Raw genomic sequence first — 19954 nt, 5'->3', positions numbered from 1 at the left:
GATTGAAACATCCTCCAGCAGATGACTGTTAGACACTGCTACAGCCCTTCCTTCCACACTTTGAGCCCCACCATGAATGAACAACAGGGACCCATATGTACTACACTATAAATACACATCACCACACTTTCTGACAATGATCTCCATTCTCAAGCCTGTAACCTTAAAGCTGACCTCATAACCTTTGACCTGCGTTCCTGAAACTGAGGAACCGATTCTTCCAGGTCAGAGAGCATAGGCCACTGAAGAGGCGGTTTCCTCTGTGGCTCAATGACACCATCTACTGCTTGCTACCCACTGCTGAGGACATTATTGTTCATATCCGCCAACAAGAACAATAGTGTGAACATCTTGTCACAAGGACAATATGCTTCATATTCCTGACCAAGGATAATATTGTGAATATTCATGAACAAGGACAATATGGTTCATCTTCCTTGTACAAAGATAATATTGTGAATATTCTTTAATGACAATATGATCATATTCGTGACCAAGGATAATATTGTGAATATTCTTTAATGACAACATGATCATATTCCTGAACAAGGATAATATTGTGAATATTCTTTAATGACAATATGATCATATTCCTGAACAAGGATAATATTGTGAATATTCATGAACAAGGACAATATGGTTCATCTTCCTTGTACAAAGATAATATTGTGAATATTCTTTAATGACAATATGATCATATTCGTGACCAAGGATAATATTGTGAATATTCTTTAATGACAACATGATCATATTCCTGACCAAGGATAATATTGTGAATATTCTTTAATGACAATATGATCATATTCCTGAACAAGGATAATATTGTGAATATTCATGAACAAGGACAATATGGTTCATCTTCCTGCACAAGGATAATACAGTGAATATCCCCTATCAAGAACATCAGTACGACTATTCCTCCACAAGGACCATATTGTAATACTTACATAATCATTGTGTTTCCCACTGAGAATGAATCACAAAGTAGAACTATGTGACAGGTGCCTTACTCCAGCTGACACAGCAATTATTCAACCAGTCACTGGTGTGTTTTTTGAGGGCTGACACACATACATGACCTGAACCACCTCCTCACGTTTACCAAGAAGTTATGTGAAGAAACATACACACCATGTCACGAAACTGTCACACTACAAACTGACAATTTCTACAAATTTCTTTGTGTCATTTACAATCACGGTTTTGACATGCTGAATGCAAAAGGATTGGAAGAATGCTGAAATGTGCAGACAAACAAATCTGTTCATACTATGCACACAAATTGTTTCATACCAATCAATGTATACATAATTCAGAAAATATAGAGATCAAACTTGGATAGTTTTAAGGACAGTTCGTAGATTGAAAAACAAGACGAGCTATATGGATGCGTACATGCTGGTGACACAGTTAAGCTGTGCAAGCCCCGAACAGGTCCCCATCGTTATGGGTGCCACCGGTGGGTCTCGCCTTTCCACAAACACCTGGTGTCATCACTGTTAGATAGTAATTTATAAACACATGCTCATGGTATAGTCAGGATCATACAATGGACTCTACTTTCAGCAGAGATTTCCCATGATTATGGCAAGAGTTTTGCTGCTTTTGTTTAAAAGAGACACTGCCACACAAAGAACTGTTTGTTTGTTTGTTGTTTAATGTCACACTCAGCCGTGTTCCAGCTATATGATGGCGGTCTGGAAATAATCAAGTCTGGGACGGACAATCCAGTGATTGACATCATGAGCATCGATCCACGCAATTGGGATGGATGACATGCATCAACCAAGTCAGCGAGCCTGACCACCCGATCCCATTAGTCGCCTCTTAACGACAAGCATCGTCGCCTTTTACGGCAAGCATGGGTTGCTGAAGACCTATTTTACCCGGATTTTCACGGGACATACAATGAAAATGCTGAAGCTTTGACTTAATGAACGGCTGAATCAACAAACAAATAACATGTTGCATGCATTGAAATTACCACCAAGTCATCAGATCAACTTTGAACTCCATATTACCAAATGGGAAAAATGTGGTGTCATCACTGTTAGATAGTAATTTATAAACACATGCTCATGGTATAGTCAGGATCATACAATGGACTCTATTTTCAGCAGAGATTTCCTATGATTATGGAAAGAGTTTAGTTGCTTTTGTTTAAAAGAGACACTGCCACACAAAGAACTGTTTGTTTGTTTGTTGTTTAACGTCACACTCAGCAATGTTCCAGCTATATGATGGCGGTCTGGAAATAATCAAGTCTGGGACAGACAATCCAGTGATTGACATCATGAGCACGATCCATGCAATTGGGATCGATGACATGCATCAACCAAGTCAGCGAGCCTGACCATCCGATCCCGATAGTCGCCTCTCAACGACAAGCATCATTGCTTTTTACAGCAAGCATGGGTTGCTGAAGACCTTTTTTACCCCGGATCTTAACAGGTCATACAATGAAAAGACTCAAGCTTTGACTTAATGAAGGGCTGAATCAACAAACAAATAACATGATCAACTTTGAACTCCATATTACCAAATGGGAAAAATGTGCATTTTCAGATAAGTTATCAGTTTCAGACTAATTGGCATCAGGTTCTATCACACTCCATATGGCATATACTTGATATTCCATATCACAGATCACAGACCATATCTCAGACACAATATTCAAATTACCACAGCTAGAGATGGCTGAACGACATAACATCACACCGGCGCATATCGATCACAACACAATCATCTCCGAGGTCGTCTTCAATGGGCATGGGCTCTCACTGAGACGAATACATGTATCAGTGATTCTTTGATCTCCGACAAAATCTTGCATGTCTAGTGTTGTTTTCGTTGTTCAGTGTATTTCCTCCCCACAGCTAGGAGCATTGAAACAAGCTCCATGTCCGAGAACGGGGCATGCGAACTTGGCTGATTGTATTTTCCTGTAGCCTAACCACTAATCTTTGAAATGAAAATATTCTTAGAGTACCGGTATTAATTTGTTGAATTGGCTTCTTCTTTTTAAACACAAAAGAGCCCAGAGCATATCTCCATTTGAAGACTTGCCAAAGTATTGTAGACTTGCATGGGATTTGGGGGTTGGTTGGTTGGTTGATTTGTTGTTTAACGCCGCACTCAGCAATATTCCAGCTATATAGCAGCAGTCTGTAAATAATCCAGTCTGGACCAGACAATCCAGTAATTGACATCATGAGCATTGATCCACGCATTTGGGATTGATGACATGCATCAACCAAGTCAGCGAGTCTGACCACTCGATCCTGTTAGTTGCCTCTTACGACAACCATCATCCCCTTTTACGGCAAGCATGGGTTGCTGAAGACCTATTCTACCCCGGATCTTCACAGGGTCATGTATTGATTTTAACTCAAGCCAACTTGGTGTACCATAGGGTAACATTGTGTTTGTCTGCTGCTTAATGCTACACTTAGAATATTCCAGCTACTTGACATTAACCTGTAAGTAATCTAATCTGGACCAGACAATCCAGTGATTTGTTTTGATTAATAAATTCCCACACCATTTGAGTACAATGACATGCAATCAACGAGGACACCAATCCTGACCAGATTACAAAAATGTTACATAATTAATTTCAAGTTGCTTGACATAACAAGGTATTTTTAAATGACTTCTCACTGATTCAAAATACCCAATAAACTAGAGCAAATACTAAAGATATATCAAATACTCAAAAAATATAAATATGCAATAAAAAAGATAACATCTGAGTAAATACCCAATAGCTCCAACAAATCAAAAGGAGCCTGGTTGAGTTCCACCTCAAATTATTATCTTTTAGAAAAGATAGCTTCAAGGACCAGTTTACTACCCAGAGAATCTGCCCATTAGTGGAAGCATGCAAACCCAGAGGAAGCTAGCCTTGCTCCAAGGCTGCACAGAAAGAAATGTCTAGTATGTCTAGTAATTCTAACCTCCTAATAAGCAAGTCTAGATATGTGTGAGGACTCCAGTCTCTTATAAGGACAACGTGTTCTTATTATTTACATATTCTAGAAATCATGATTTAATCTCATAATTATTGCCTTAGAGACTTGTGCTAGTCTAAGAGGAAGCCTGCCTCATCAGCAGGACTTGGAGCAATCTGCCAAGGTTATTACTGTTATCTAATCCTCACAGGGTCAATTACTGACTGAAATCCTATGTTTAAGCTGTAGTTACTGCTGCCATATGTAATAGACTATTAATTATGTAAACTTCTACAAAAAAATCCATCATGGCAGTTTTCTTAATTATCTGCTTCATGGGTCTACTGGACCCAGCTTGAGCAATTACATCATATGGAACATTTTATAAACAGTCTTCTTCTTTTTTAAGTCTGTAATTTCAATAATGACAAAATGTATACCCCACAAATGAAGATAAAGGCCTTCAGTTCTTTCATCTTACTCTAGTTAATCCTTCATGGCATGACAGATCTTTGAAATGGGATCATGGCATGAGTGAGTGAGCGAGTTGGGTTTAACGCCGCTTTTAACAGTATTACAGTTATATCGCGGCATGTCAGCTTAATGTGGGAGGAAAGCCCGAAGTTATACAAGTCTCAGACGTTTACCACTTCGGTGAAACCCACGAGCACGGGTATGGTGCTGACAAACCTAGAAACATAATCGGGGTGAACCGGGATTCGAACCCACTATCATAGGCTTCTGGTGTGCCCAAGGCACGCAACTCTGCACAGCGAAATGCGGCACCTTGGACGACTGGGCCACCTGTGCCCCCGGATCATGGTATGACTGATTAACTAAATATAGTGATACAAAAGAATTGGTTGTTCTTTAACTTCTAGGAAGTGAAGTAACCATTCATACGTCATCTAAAATTTGATTGTTATTACGTCTAAGAGACATCTACAGAAATCACTGGTAAATTACATGTTTACAATTTGATATTAATTATTCATATTATTTTTTTTCATTTTCAAAGCTACACGTTTGGAATATACACCTGTAAACTAACTAATAAAAAGATAGGTCCAAGGAAATACCTGCCATTTGTTCATGCTGAGATATGGGGGCGGTCGGGTAGCCTAGTGGTTAAAGCGTTCGCTTGCCATGCCGAAGACCCTGGTTCGATTCCCAACATGGGTACAATGTGTGAAGCCCATTTCTGGTGTGCCCTGCCGTTATTTTGCTGGAATATTGCTAAAAGCGGCGTAAAACCATACTCACTCACTCACTCATGCTGAGATATTGTGGTTGTACCTGAAGGCAATCCATAGACTTCATTCTGCTTCAACTAATGTTATTTCAATGACCCAGTCTCACAATGTCCCGTTTACAATCACAGTATTTACAATAAAAGCAACAAAACCCTTTCTATAATCATAAACAAATCACTACTAAAACCAGAATCCATTGTACATTTACCATTGTTACAAGACAAAAATAAACATTAAAAACAGTGACATCATTTCCTCTAACACATCTGTGTGATCACACAAGACCCAGTGCTACTGTAACTATCGGAGTGTGAGGGAGTTTGATTTTACGCCGCTTTTAGCAATATTCCAGCAATATCACGGCGGGGGACACCAGAAATGAGCTTCACACATTGTACCCATGTCGGGAATCGAACCCGGGTCTTCGGCGTGACGAGCGAACGCTTTAACCACTAGGCTACCTGACTGCCCCTGTAACTATCGGAGATACAGATCATCACAGCTATCCAAGCAGTCATCCACATTTGATATCAGAACCATTCCTACTCCTCACGCACGATGTCTGGCAAGCATCCAGATGATATCATTACCTGATCCTGATAACCTCAGATAACTACTCCAAGACAAGTCAGCACATCTTCAAGGAAGCATATCAGTCCACCAATCTGGTGAATATATACTCATACCCACCTACACTCCATGTGATACAGGTTATATCGCCTGCTGTAGCACCTTCAAGAGCATCCTAACCAGAATGAGAGGTGGAACCTCCTCACTTCTGTCAGATCATCACTGAACCCCTGAGTGTCATCGTTAACACCTGACAAATGTGTCAGGCATGATGGCATCAGATGTATCTCAATCATCACAGAGCAACTGTTACACACTTCAATCCTGAGCCTGGTGGAGATTCTCAAGTACTTATATATTCTCAGTGAAAGTAGATTCATTATATATACTTGAAGATAACTGTTTTTCTAGTTTATTGAAAAAAAATCAAATTTAATCTGAATGGACCTTTTCCCTTATCACAAAATGTCATCGTAACTAATCAAAGATTAAACAGTAAAAAAACCTTTGACAGCCTAACTCCACTACCATGATAAACTTCCTTCTTAATCAATGAAGATTCTTGATCCGAGGGCTGTCCATTAAAGCTGATCCTTTCAAATTAAATTGAATCCGTCAAACCACTTTTTCTTGAAACCTCAGACAAATCTGATGAAATGGGGTTTAATGTCGCGTCCAAGATTATTGCACTTATATAGCGGTGTGTGTGTGTGTGTGTGTGTGTGTGTGTGTGTGTGTGTGTGTGTGTGTGTGTGTGTGTGTGTGTGTGTGTGTGTGTGTGTGTGTGTGTGTGTCATGCGTGAGTGTGTGTGTGTGTCTGTCCGCTTGTACTAGTCCGGACAGATGCCAATTTATAGTGCTAGCCCACGGAGATACCATGCCGCAGTTTAACATGAATATCCCAGTCAGACACAGTATACTGACTCCAAGTCGAACAATCCTTGAGTGCCAGACAGGGTAACAACAAGTACTATCTTTTAACGTCTTTTGGTATGACACGGCCGGGCATTGAACCCCGGACCTTCTGCTCTCCAGGTGTATGCTCTACCACTAGATCACAGAGGCGGTCTTTGTTCAAGGGAACAGTTTTAAATGATCCTAAAATGGTGCCACAAATCTACACATGTGCACTACAAAGTTTCATCTGACCAATTTCCTGATGCTACAATGTCTTACACACTCTACAATTCTTAAACACCCTACCTGCCTAATTCATTGCCCCAACCAAGAGCTGGACCAAGAATGAATACCAACATTCTATTCATAGTGTTTCCCGGTAAGGCTGGCCTACATGGAAAGGTCAAGACATATATATTCATATAGTACACTGAACACTTCATGGGGGGGCACGGGTGGCCCAGGCGTCTAAGGCGCCATGATTCGCTGTGCAGAGTTGCATCCCTTGGGCACACCAGAAACCTATGATTGTGGGTTCGAATCCTGGTTCGCCCCAATTATGTTTCTAGGTTTGTCAGCACCATACCCATGCTCGTGGGTTTCACCGAAGTGGTAAATGTCCGCGACTTGCATCACTTCAGGCTTTCCTCCCACATTAAGCTGACACGCCACGATATAACTGAAATAATGTTAAAAGTGGCGTTAAACCCGACTCACTCACTCACTCACTAATACTTCATGGAGCTAATCCGTCGAATGATATGAATTTCTTACATCACGGACTGGCGCCAATGGAGTCCTGACCAATCTACTGTTCCAGGATATGTCTTCCCTGTCTGAGACAAGCACCGATGGTAGGGTGCCTGCAGATGGATCTAGGCCAACATTGTTGATGCCATGACTGGAGGGAGTTATTATTACTGGGTTAGAATCAATACTGATCACGTTCATTTCATATCAGCTGATTGCGGATGTCGATTAGGAAGCGTATAGATGTGTCACATGGCATGGGCGGGGTCAGAACTAAGCATCAGGGGACCACCAAGTTGTCACACTCACCACTGAAGAAGTCATTATCTTGGAGAATGTGCACTACATCTTGGCCCATATTATTCATAAATACAGCTAATGATTTTGTTGTCATGATTCTTTTAATTTCCACTATTTTTAAAAGCTGAGCAGGAAATATCACTTTTTGTTAGAGAATTTTAACTTTAATCTTTTACGGCTAATATTTTTGTTGTCATGATTCTTTTAATTCTTCAGTTGGTAAGAATTTCTCTCTAAGTAAGAAGTGTCACTTTTCTTAAAAGCATTTTGACTTTTAATCTTTGTTCTTCCTGCATGGAATGAATAATTTTATCTTGATTTCTTCCATTGCTGTTTGAGCTCTGAAATGATATTGTTATCGTTCACTTCCTTGAGGCCATGTTACTGTACATGTATCTTGCGAAGACTTTACACAAATATAAATAATTACTGCTATAAGCACTGACTAGAAAGACAAAATGATGTGTAAATAACACACCTAAGGGTCAAACATTTCTTTCAAAACATTTACAGGCACACTTGTGGATGACAGTTCCATATTTGACGCACAAGTGACAAAAAGATGTTCAATGCAATTTGAATACTTTGACTTTACCATATGTTCCTGTGTTTTTTTTCAGGTGAACAATTCACTTGCCTTTGCATGTGTTTGTGATGGGTGTCACCGGGCAGGTTACTCTCACCTTCTCATGATCACCTGGTATCATCACTATTTGATGGTGATTCATAGACACATGTGATGATATAGTCAGAAACGTACAATCAACCCTGCTTACGGCAGAGATTTCTCAGGAATATGGAAATGGTTTTCGATTTTATTCAATCACTTATAAACCACTGTCTGTACAGACAATATGCCATGTAAATGGCCACTTCTCTTCATTTCCTCAACAAACACAACTCTGCGTAAGTCAATAAATGGAAGGATATAAACTGTATTTTTTCATGGGATCGGAAAGCCCAAGGAAAAAGATGTTAAAAGATTGAATTTAAATGAATCAAGTTCTACAATTTCACAGTCTGGAGGCCAAGTCTTGGGAGATATAACACCTCATGATGTTAAAAATAAAACCAGCCAGCTATTCAAAAGAGTAAATTCTAAATCCACTGCCTTTCTCCAAGCAGGAAAAACGTGAGACTTGTCTCACGAACTGACAATGCTTTGCAGCAGCGCTGATCAATTCAAGGAAACATGCTTTAAGAAGAATATATCCCAGACAAGAGTGAGAATAATCGCAGAATGTCCTTGAGGTATCATCCAGAACACGGTACATGCCTCAAGACATTTTCACACACACAGGATGAGTCACACTTATACAAGCTCGTTTCAAAAACATCTCCCTTGAAATTTGAAGAGATATCAATAAATTATTTACTATTAATTTCAATAATATCTTAGCAGTATTTAAAGAAGTTCATCAGGAGCAATACGAAACATTGAATAAACTGAATTTGGACATACCACATGTTTGTTCTTTTTCAATTCAATTCAGTGTATTTCATAAGTGTAGGCGTCGGCCTATGATTACATTTGTATTATAACTGTCTTTAAGTCAACATCACGGGCTGAAAACTTGTCAAAATCTGATTAAATTAGCTTGAAGCAATTCTGCTGAATATAACATATTCATGATCCTTAAAAATTTTTTGTTGAGCATATAAACACACATCCTTTGTCCTAACAAACACAGATGTATCTGGCCACAATGTTCTGTGTTGGACCTGTGAAGATCCGGGGTAGAATAGGTTTTCAGCAACCCATGCTTGTCGTAAAAGGCGACTAATGGGACGGGAATGTCATCAATCCCAATTGCGTGGATCGATGCTCATGACATTAATCACTGGATTGTCTGGTCCAGACTCGATTATTTTACACACCGCCATCATATAACTGAAATATTGCTGAGTGCAGCGTTAAACAACAAACCAACCAACCGTGTTGGCAAAAACAGGACACAAAGTATTATTAAGTATTTATTAAGTATTTATTAAGTATATATTAAGTAATAAAAAAATATGCTTGCAGATCAAATACCATTCTACAATAAATGCCAAAGAATAAGAAAAAGCCAAACTACCATATCAAACACAACATTGACCACTGAAAACACAGCATCTAACAAACACCGACATATCTAGCAGCTATGTACAGACAAGACCCCAATATTAACTACTAAGTCAGATCGAGTCTTCGAACCTTGTCCACCACACGAGATTGAAGTAGCTTGGGGATAACAACATCCACGAATAACTTGTATACTTCGTCAATACAATCACCCGTCTTGGGCTCAGACTGATACTCTAGAAATTGGAAAAGAGGCTGATAGTGAAGATTGTTCACCGACTCTTCATGACTCTTCACGACTCTTCACGTAGTGACGCAAGTTGCCACCACGTTGCTCATTTCCAGTCGTTTACAGAGTCGGTAATAGGCCAGATCTACATCCAGGCCAGGTTGACTTGCTTGATACAGGCACTCGCTGTCTGGTACATTCTGTTTGTCAGGAATTCCGGTTCAACCGAGTATTACATGATGTTGGTCCTAAACAACTTGGGGCTGGGATTTTGAAGACTGAATAGGGTAGCCAAGTGGTTAAAGTGTTAGCTCATGTCAAAAGCCCCGGTTCTATTCCTTATATGTGGATTTTGGTCTATACAAATAGCATTATTATTATTATAACATGGGTACAGTGTGTGTCCTTACTGGTGTTCCCTTCCGTGATATGGCCTGAATATTGCTGAAAGCAGTCATAAAACCACACTCACTCACTCACTCACTCACTCACTCAAAGGGTGAGTGAGTGACTCCAGTGGTCATGTTTTGTTGTGAGAGTGAATGAAAGTGAGAACTGTGTGTTCACATAGGTTGCTATGGTGATTGTAATCTGATAGCACTTGTATTAGGGCTGGGCTGGGTAACTCGGGGACATAGGTCTGGTGGGTACTGGGTAGGACCCGGGTACCCACAGGACTACCTGGACCCATGGTTTATCCCATGACATCGTGTTTAATGACAAAAATGATCTAGAACTCTATAGTTACACTATAAGTGAAAATGTTTGCATTCCTTTTGACTTAATATGTTTGATTAAAGATAAAACTTCATTCAACTTCAGTTTCTGCATGACCAGATTGTTTATTTTTGTGTATCTAAATACATTTTGCCAGGGCTACAGTCAAACTATTCCTAGTCGGACATTTGGACCTATCTCTTGAGACCTACAGCGGGTGTCCAGGTAGGGTCGGGTTATAGGGGTGTGGATACCCGGGTAGTAAATTTGGACTCGTTCCCGCCCTAACTTGTATCAACTGGTTTGTCATGAGTTTGATGAAACAATTTCAACTCAATCACACACTCACATCATTGGCAACACAGCTAACACCAAACTGATGAGGCAGCACGCTGTCAGCTCATCACATGTCGGCATATGATGATGTCATCGCATCTGACAATGACTCTGTATTTCACATGGTAACTATGTGCGATATCACCATCTACATGGGAACAAAATCAGTACATATCACATATCAGCATCATTTTTTGATAGATTGATGCAAAATATCTGAGATCTATACATACACTCTTTTGGGCATTTAAAGTACAAAATTTAAGGGTGAGTTGAAAGTAATATAGTTATAACTAGTGTGTCAGCTTGATGTGTAAGAAAGCCCAAAGTGATGAGTGAGTGAGTGAGTGAGTTTGGTTTTACGCCCCTTTAAGCAATATTCCAGCAATATCACCGCGGGGGACACCAGAAACGGAGTTCACACATTGTACCCATGTCGGGAATCGAACCCGGGTCTTCTGCGTGACGAGCGAACGCTTTAACCACTAGGCTACCCAACCGCCCCTCCAAAGTGATGAAGATCTCAGACATTTACCACTTTGATGAAAATAGGATCCTGGATTGCTATGGGAGACAACTCAGCAATTTGAGCACCTTAGATATCTGAGCAATCTTTGCCAACACAAATTCATGAAATTACAAATTGACACATTTATCATGACTTGAGCACGCAGGCAAACTCAGTTATCCCTAGAGTGAGATCCTGGCTGAAACTATGGCGACAGTTAAACAAGCCATGTCTTCATGTTATTGATTATCACGATGATTAAAGTAGAAGACGGGAGATCAGTGGAAGCTATGGGGGTTTTCAGAATCCCTCACAACTTCTTTCTCAAGTCGTTAACAGCGATAGAAACTAACAGTTTTAGTCCACAAGTCCTTATAATGATAATGCATAGCAAACTCCCTAAAAGGGAAAATTTCTACTACATGTAGTCCTTGTGATATTTAACTATAGTGCAGTTTAGCACGGACTATAGGACAAGTGCTAATTTTTGACGCTGCGTTAAGTTTGGTGTATTACATAAATTATTTTTTTGTGATATTTATATCTCCATAGCTGAGAGGGGTGATATTAGGATATTGCCTCAACCTGCCTATTCAGTACTGATGATATGATCATTATGATCATGTGATAATGCCAGTATTATCAACCAGTGAAAGTCTCGCCAGTATTGACAATAACTATGGTCATAATGACCAGGTGATACTCAATCTCATTAAAATCAGACCTCAGTTCTCGCTACAGCTAAACAAAGTGCTGAGGACATCCCATTAGGGGTCACATCAGAACGACCTTTCATCCGACTAATCAGACCATCGCTTACCAGATTATGAAAGTGACAGTTGGAATGTGATTTCTGATCATGCAGCCTCAAAAACTTTAACTCCGAACGGTAGTTACGGGTTTAACGACTGTATCCATACAATCCAGACCATCTATTTGCCATTCCAGAATGTTCTTTTGTTCAGGTTTCAAATTTGTAGCGAGAACTAAGATCTGATTTTAATGAGATTGAGGTGATACTGCCAGTATTATCAACCAGTTGAAGTCTCTTCATTGATAACATGTCACAACGGTCATTGCTTGACCATAAATAACTGACCCTGACAAAAGAGCAAGATGACAATAATTAAAAACCAACAAGAAAACAGCATCATCCTTATCCCCCACCATGGAACACATGGCATTTTGTCTGTTCATGTAGTACAGAGGAAGTGAAGGTAAGTCTAGAAGGTTCACTGGAACTTTTTGTGAATGGTGAGGTGAGGTGAGGTGAGGTGAGGTGAGGTGAGGTGAGGTTGGGTGAAATGGGGTTTAACGCCGTGTCCAAGATCATTGCACTTATATAGCAACGTGCATGTACGTGTGTGTGTTTGTGTGGCTGCTTGTACTAGTCCAGACTGATGCTGATTTATAGTGCTAGCTCACTGAGATACCATGCCGTAGTTTAACATGAATACCCCACTCAGACACAGTATACTGACTCCGAGCCGACCAGTCCTTGTTTTAGCCCCTTAATGCCGAGCGCCAGACAGGGTAACAACAAGTATTATCTTTTGACGTCTTTTGGTATGACGCTGTTGGGGATCGAACCCCGGACCTTCCGCTCTCCAGGCAGAGGTTTTACCACTAGAACACGGAGGCGGTCCTTTTGTGAATGGCCTAATTGCAAGCATCAAAAAAATTATGAAACCCACAACGAGGTTGGTTTTGGTTTCACATGCAAATTGTGGTTTGTGATTTTTTAACCATTCACCATATACCTTGTACAAGTTCATCTTAATAAGGTAATCATGGTAAGGGTTCTCAGACAACCCTTCGTAGATCTTTTAGTGGAAAAATCCAAAATAGCACGAGAATTTAAGTACTCTGCTACTATGGGTATGAAGTTTCATGGATAATATATAAAAAGAATATGGATATATGATCCAGAAATGAACACTACAACCCTTCTGGTTTTTAAGTTACGCTCTGGAGTGAAAGTATCCTGTTTAGCATCTGTTTGACACACATGCAAAGTTTCAAAATAAAATATTTAACGTTTCCCGAGTTATGCTTTGAAACACTACATGTATTTCAATCTAAGTTAAGTTTGTTGCCTTGGAAACACCAAAAATATTTTTGGGGAAACACCAAAACACCAAAAGGCACCAGTTCAGCATGTGTTTGATACATACGCAAAGTTTTGTATTAATATTTAACAGTTCCGAGTTATGCTCCCAAAACAAAATGCGACGGACAGACACATGGACAAACTCCATGGAGCAAGATAATATCATTTATCCATTTGCAAACATTAAGTTCATAGATTGAGCTTAAAATGTACTTTATACTGGGTATAATCATGTCCTGCAAACTAGGATGGCCTCCCCTTTTGTCCTTGACAATCGATCAGTGCCCAGATAACCTCTCCGTGTGTGTACCTCTCTCCCTTCACACGACCCGCAGCCAATCATGTCACCAACCATTCAATAACCACTGGTCATGTAAACTAACACCCACACGCTATCATGGTCGCTGTGTTTGCTCAGGACATTGTGCAACGTCTTCGCGATTCTTGAAGGTGTCTTCGCGATTCTTGAAGGTGTAATGACTATCTACAAACTGAATTTACTTTGTAGACATAATGGAACCAACAGTATCAAGTAATCAATGAACACCCTGTGCAAATGATTCCTAATATTGACAATAATTTTCATATAGACTCATAATCCTCTTGAATCCCTTGTGGACAGAGAGGTCACACAGCCTGAGGAGTCCATGGTCACAAGTTGCTTCATTAAACACTGCAATCTATCGTGCAGTTAAAAATAGACTCGTCTGGTCCACATCTTACATGTGGGAAGCAGGAGCAGAACACTTGAGAATAGGAGGAGAGTAGCTTCTTGCCACTTCATCAGGAGAATGTTGAGTAAGCATTATGTGGAAAGTCACAGTGACTTATTCAGTTGTTGTCCAAAAAACTTTAATGTCTTCATGTTCTTCCAACTTCTAAAGGCCTCTCAAATATTTCCACATAGAGTCTGAACTCAAAAGAATTCCCTCGTCACTGGACAGTACGAGAAGTCCAGAAGATGTACAAGAAAAGTTAAGTAAAATACATTTTAAATTACATCATGTCAATGTATGTATAGAAAATGTAACTATTTGTTTTTGCCGTATCCCAGCTCCTTGATGGCAAAGTGTAAATAATGGGGTCTAGCCCAGACAAACCAGGGATTGAACCATGAGCAATGGCCTACGCAATCCAGAAGCTATGCCGCACATTCAGCAAGTTACAGTCTGACTTCTTCATCCCATATGACCGCCTCCGTGACCGTCTAGTGGTAGAGCGTCCGCCCAGAGAGTGGAAGGTCCGGGTTTGATCCCCGGCCATGTCATACCAAAAGATGTTAAAGGTTCTTGTTGTTACCCTGTCTGGCACTCGGCATTAAGGAGCTCAACCAAGGACTGATCGGCTCGGAGTCAGTATACTCACAGTATCTGAGTGGCTATTCATGTTAAACTGTGGTATAGTTGACAAGCAGTACAGTACTGAGGAACAGACACACCAATCTTGGCACTATGACACACAATCAACCAAATCTCCGAACCTGACCACCCTATCCATTTAATTGACTTTTACGACAAGAATAGTTCCAGCAACTTATTCTAACCCAGGGCACATTGTAACTTGTCCCACAAGAATCCTTTACGGCCCTTTGCTTGCCTCATACCTTGGAAAATACAACCTAATTCATACAATGCCATAGATCGTGTTTCACTCTATTTTGGAATTTGAACCTACTTACGTCCAAGAGGGTCATAGATAGGGCAGCCTTGTGAAAAAAACATTTGCTCATCATGCAGTTACAATTTAACGTCGTATCAGCATTATTTCAGCCATATAGCGATGAGTCATCATTCAGAAGACCAGGTTTGATTCCCGACATGGGTACAATGTCTGAAGCCCATTTCTGGTGTCGCCTGCTGTGTGATATTGCTGGAATATTGCTGGAATATTGCCAAAGGTAGCTTAACCTCACTCACTCACTCACTCACTCACATTCATGACTTGTAATTAGCTGTTGGGTAATATAACCTTTTAGTACCTACAAGGTGAGGTCCGAATGACATCATAGCTGAAGATTGTTGAAGTCATTTCGACAAATTGTGGTTCCACTGCTGTTGTGATCTTCTTCGGTATGAAATAGAACATCATATGAGCGTTCATGTCATACTATGTTTACGACACTCGTGCCTAAATTCCGGTGTTTCGACACTCGTGTCGTAAACATAGTATGACATGAACACTCATATAATATATCCTCTATATATTCACCGATTCACATAATATCATCTGAGATGGAAGAAATACAATGTAGACCACCCACTCATCCTGAGAGGGGACAGAAGCGCTGACTAAAACTGATGGCCATTCCTAGCAGACACAGCATAGTTGCAAGTTATTCCATTTCAACAAAAAATGCAAGGGTATTAAATCCACTTCATTATGTCCAGGCCATCTATCAACTGTCTTATTTGTATCTTTATTGCGCTACTTTGTTGTAATCTTTGAGGCAACTGCTGGCAACAATGTAATTATTTAGATCAAGAGCTATGGGACAACAGTTAGAATCCATTCCTTTTATATCAAACTGTTAGCTGAGTGACTAAATGTTGTTATAACGTCACAGTCAGCAATATTGAAGCTTTGTCACTGCATCCTGTAAATAATTGAGTCTGGACCAGACTTTGTTGTTCCCTATTGGCAGTGAGAAACTGAGTGAGGGGCTGAACACTGTTTCGGACAGTAGCTCAGTTAAATTACTGCATGTCAGCTTTATGTGTTTGTTTGTTTGTTTGTTGTTTAACACCAGACTCAGCAATACTCCATCTATATGACGACAGTCTGTAAATATTTGAATCTGGACCAGACAATCTAGTGATTGACATCATGAGCATCGATTTACGCAATTTTGCAACACGATGATGCATAGCTAGTTGTGGCACCACAGGTTTATACAAGCAACAGCTACTCACAGCACAGAATCCAGAACAGAAATTTCCATCAACCCATGACAATTTCATGGAAATTAAAACAAAAGAAGTGTTCACATGTCTTCGGATCCGGTCTTATCTCTTGAGTTCATCCAAAGCAAGCAATACTTATCAAAGTCGAGAGGAAAATTAAATGTGCCAAATTGAGATTCACCTATCATACTGAGTACTGAGTCTTGGATAATGGACACAATGCGCCCAGGCTGAGAGAAATCAAACAATGAAATTGAAAAACTACCACAACGAACTACACGTCAAGTAAAGTTCCAAATCAAGTCCAGTGAGCACCGATTTTTTTTAAAACCTCAATTTTCTATCATTAGACAGCATTCCCATTTCTCAGAAGCAAATATTCCGTCTTTTTCTTCTTCAAATATCACAAAAAGCATGTGAGTTTACCATTCATGGTTTTATCAAGATGCTTTTTGTAACTTGTCATTGCTAATAACAAACACTGAAATGAATGTCAACTTGTTCATTCACATCAGGACACACACAGACAGGCAGCATTCTTCAGAATTTGCCCCAACATGACACAGAAGTGTAAATAAAGATGGCGCTGACCGTTCCATTGCCTGTTTCGACCTACACCTTGGAGAAGGTCAACCAATAACAGAGATCTGTTCCCCCACTACGACACAGTGTACTGAACTCCGAGCCCACCGGTCCTTGTTTTACCCTCTAAATGCCAAACATCAAACATCAAATACCATCTTTTTAACGTCTTTGGTATGACATGACCAGGGGATCGAACCACCAACCTTCCCATGCATGTGGGTTGTTCCAAAGTGGGTAACAGACGAAGATGCATCATGGCTTTTGTCTCACATCAAGCTGCCACAGTGAGTGAATATAGTTTTACGCCGCTTATAGCAATATTCCAGCAATATCACTGCACGGGACACCAGAATCGGGCTTCACACATTGTACCATGTTGGGAATCGAACCCAGGTCTTCGGCATGACGAGCGGACGCTTTAACCACAAAGCTACCCAAACTCCCTCAAGCTGCCACACTGTGAGCCTTGTCCAAACCTCATGCATTGAAGTCCATATCGCACCTGAAGAGCCCGCTAATGTATACATAATGTTCAAAGGGAACTATACCAAACTCACTCACTCACTACAATGTGTCTATGTTCAGATGATATATCGCACTAATTTTGTTAAGGATGAGTGTTACATCAGTCATAAATTGTTTGATAGGCATTACTTAGAAGTTGACGGATGACAAGGTAGACACAATTTTATGGATAAAAACTTCTTTAATACTGTGAAAAGCGACGTTCGGTATAGATGCTTATACCGTTGTCAAGCAACACTGAATGAGGGACTTAGTACAGAATATATATAGTAGGTGGAGAATTAACAGTAGAGGTCATGCATCACATTAGTCATGCATCACATGGGTCAAGGTGCGAGTATACGACATCATATCCCACAGTATGTACCAACAGCTACAAGGTGGTCTGCTTCAACCAGTATATAACATCTGTATCCCACCCTCAATAATGTCCTATCTAATGCATGAGTTCCACTGCAAATTACAAGTCTCTGTGAATATGCCAACATGGTCAATGACCAGTGATAGACGAGAACATTATTTGCAACTCAGGAATGCGGAGTGATGGTGTTCCCTTCAACACAACGTTATGTTGCATATCGGCACATCTCGGTATACACCAAGAAGATTTTCAGATAATTCAGATGTCATGTTGGTATTGGGTCCACATGGTACTAAGTAACACATCCAGGTGAGGCAAATCAGAGCAGCGTGAGGGGAGGGGGCTGTGGGTGATGTCTTCCACAACACAGTTCAGGTACTGTAGAGGAAGTTCAGGTAGAAGAAGTTCAGGTAGATGAAGTTCAGGTAGATGAAGTTCAGGTAGATGAAGGTCAGGTAGATGAAGGTCAGGTAGATGAAACTCGGGTAGAAGTTCAGGTAGATGAAGCTCAGGTAGGCAGAGCTCAGGTAGAGGAAGCTCAGGTAGAGGAAGTTCAGGTACAAGAAGTTCAGGCAGATGAATTTCAGGTAGAGGAAGTTCAGGTAGAAGAAGTTCAGGCAGATGAATTTCAGGTAGATGAAGTTCAGGTAGCAGAAGTTCAGGCAGATGAATCTCAGGTAGAGGAAGTTCAGGTAGAAGAAGTTCAGGCAGATGAATCTCAGGTAGAAGAAGTTCAGGTAGAAGAAGTTAAGGTAGATGAAGCTCAGGTAGATGAAGTTCAGGTAGAAGAAGTTCAGGGAAATGAAATTCAAGTAGAGGAAGTTAAGGTAGATGAAGGTCAGGTAGATGAAGCTCAGGTAGATGAAAGTCAGGTAGACGAAGTTCAGGTAGAAGAAGTTCAGGGAAATGAAATTCAAGTAGAAGAAGTTCAGGTAGATGAAGTTCAGGTAGATGAAGGTCAGGTAGATGAAGCTCAGGTAGATGAAAGTCAGGTAGACGAAGTTCAGGTAGAAGAAGTTCAGGTAGACGAAAAGCTCAGGTAGAAGAAGCTCAGGTAGATGAAGCTCTGGCGGAAGGTCAGGTAGATGAAGTTCACGTAAATGAAGGTAAGATGGAGGAAGCTCAGGTAGATAAATCTCAGGTAGAAGTTCAGGTAAATGAAGGTCAGGTAGAGGTAACTCAGGTAGACGAAGCTCAGGTAGATGAAGATCAGGTGGATGAAATTCAGGTAGGCAGACCTCAGGTAGATGAGTGAGTGAATGAGTATGCTTTTACGTCACTTCCAGCAATATCACGGCGGGGGACACCAGAAATGGGCTTCACACATTGTACCCATGTCAGGAATCGAACCCGTGTCTTCGGCGTGATGAGCTAACAATCTAACCACCGCCCCTTCAGGTAGATGAAGCTCTGGCAGATGAAGATCCTTTTACGGCTGTCAAGCAAGGCTGATAAAACTTCCTTGACAACGGTATAAGAATCTATACCGAAACATTGCCTTTACAGTTAATAAAGAAGTTGTTATCCATAAATTGGGTCTACTTTGTCATCTGTCAACTTCTAAGTACCGGGTAATGCCTATCAAACAATTAATGCAGACATATACGGGGTAAAAGTTATCTCGGTCCAGTGCTGGATATTGTCAGTGAGGAAGCCATAGTGTTTTTACAGCCTCACACTGCCAACACATGGCTGGGAATTAATCTAATAATCAAATCCAATATTTACGAATGGATACAGCCAAACATGCTATCAAACTGGTCTCTCCCATAAACTATGACATCCGATTCTTACAGTATCTCCTGTGAATTCAGACAGATTCAAAGCCAATACATTCTTACACTACATCATAAACAAACTTTTATGCCTACGTCTTGACTAACATTTAGTCCATGAAA

At 40.4% G+C, this 19954-nt stretch overlaps 1 protein-coding gene across 5 annotated transcripts in view; it reads right to left on the bottom strand.

Moving 5' to 3' along the window:
* The window catches only part of LOC139464942 (ras-associated and pleckstrin homology domains-containing protein 1-like), a 218761-nt gene that overhangs the window by 55255 nt on the left and 143552 nt on the right, over positions 1-19954 (bottom strand). The window lies entirely within an intron of this gene.

Source organism: Haliotis cracherodii, unplaced genomic scaffold (assembly GCF_022045235.1).
Source record: "Haliotis cracherodii isolate W230 unplaced genomic scaffold, xgHalCrac1.p SCAF_17, whole genome shotgun sequence".
NCBI lineage: Eukaryota > Metazoa > Mollusca > Gastropoda > Lepetellida > Haliotidae > Haliotis > Haliotis cracherodii.
This window is presented reverse-complemented; position numbering and strand designations above follow the sequence as displayed.